This window comes from Bison bison, unplaced genomic scaffold, assembly GCF_000754665.1.
Source record: "Bison bison bison isolate TAMUID 2011002044 unplaced genomic scaffold, Bison_UMD1.0 scf7180017864358, whole genome shotgun sequence".
Lineage (NCBI taxonomy): Eukaryota > Metazoa > Chordata > Mammalia > Artiodactyla > Bovidae > Bison > Bison bison.
The window spans coordinates 495,418-497,471 of NW_011494930.1; positions in this window are offsets into that span (position 1 = coordinate 495,418).

Here is a 2,054-nt window from a genome sequence, read left to right on the forward strand (position 1 = left end):
CACCAAACCAAACAAAAGAGGAAGAGATAGGGAATCTACCTGATAAAGAATTCCGAATAATGATAGTGAAATTGATCCAAAATCTTGAAATTAAAATGGAATCACAGATAAATAGCTTGGAGACAAGGATTGAGAAGTTGCAAGAAAGGTTTAACAAGGACCTAGAAGAAATAAAAAAGAGTCAATATACAATGAATAATGCAATAAATGAAATTAAAAACACTGTGGAGGCAACAAATAGTAGAATAACAGAGGCAGAAGATAGGATTAGTGAATTAGAAGATAGAATGGTAGAAATAAATGAATCAGAGAGGATAAAAGAAAAACGAATTAAAAGAAATGAGGACAATCTCAGAGACCTCCAGGACAATATTAAATGCTACAACATTCGAATCATAGGGGTTCCAGAAGAAGAAGACAAAAAGAAAGACCATGAGAAAATACTTGAGGAGCTAATAGTTGAAAACATCCCTAACTGGGGAAGGAAATAATCACCCAAGTCCAAGAAACCCAGAGAATCCCAAACAGGATAAACCCAAGGCGAAACACCCCAAGACACATATTAACCAAATTAACAAAGAACAAATATTAAAAGCAGCAAGGGAAAAACAACAAATAACACACAAGGGAATACCCATAAGGATAACAGCTGATCTTTCAATAGAAACTCTTCAAGCCAGGAGGGAATGGCAAGACATACTTAAAATGATGAAAGAAAATAACCTACAGCCCAGATTTTTGTATCCAGCAAGGATTTCATTTAAGTATGAAGGAGAAATCAAAAGCTTCTCAGACAAGCAAAAGCTGAGAGAATTCTGCACCACCAAACCAGCTCTCCAACAAATACTAAAGGATATTCTCTAGACAGGAAACACAAAAATGGTGTATAAATTCGAACCCAAAACAATAAAGTAAATGGCAACGGGATCATACTTATCAGTAATTACCTTAAACATAAATGGGTTGAACGCCCCAACCAAAAGACAAAGACTGGCTGAATGGATACAAAAACAAGACCCCTACATATGTTGTCTACAGGAGACCCACCTCAAAACAGGGGACACATACAGACTGAAAGTGAAGGGCTGGAAAAAGATTTTCCATGCAAATAGGGACCAAAAGAAAGCAGGAGTAGCAATACTCATATCAGATAAAATAGACTTTAAAACAAAGGCTGTGAAAAGAGACAAAGAAGGTCACTACCTAATGATCAAAGGGTCAATCCAAGAAGAAGATATAACAATTATAAATATATATGTACCCAACACGGGAGCACCCCAGTATGTAAGACAAATGCTAACAAGTATGAAAAGAGAAATTAACAATAACACAATAATAGTGGGAGACTTTAATACCCCACTCACACCTATGGATAGATCAACTAAACAGAAAATTAACAAGGAAACACAAACTTTAAACGATACAATAGACCAGTTAGACCTAATTGATATCTATAGGACATTTCATCCCAAAACAATGAATTTCACCTTTTTCTCAAGCGCACATGGAACCTTCTCCAGGATAGATCACATCCTGGGCCATAGAGCTAGCCTTGGTAAATTCAAAAAAATAGAAATCATTCCAAGCATCTTTTCTGACCACAATGCAGTAAGATTAGATCTCAATTACAGGAGAAAAACTATTAAAAATTCCAACATATGGAGGATGAACAACACCCTGATGAATAACCAACAAATCACAGGAGAAATCAAAAAAGAAATCAAAATTTGCATAGAAACGAATGAAAGTGAAAACACAACAACCCAAAACCTGTGGGACACAGTAAAAGCAGTCCTAAGGGGAAAGTTCATATCAATACAGGCACACCTCAAGAAACAAGAAAAAAGTCAAATAAATAACCTAACTCTACACCTAAAGCAACTGGAAAAGGAAGAAATGAAGAACCCCAGGGTTAGTAGAAGGAAAGAAATCTTAAAAAGTAGAGCAGAAATAAATGCAAAAGAAACAAAAGAGACCATAGCAAAAATCAACAAAGCCAAAAGCTGGTTCTTTGAAAGGATAAATAAAATTGATAAACCATTAGCCAGACTCAT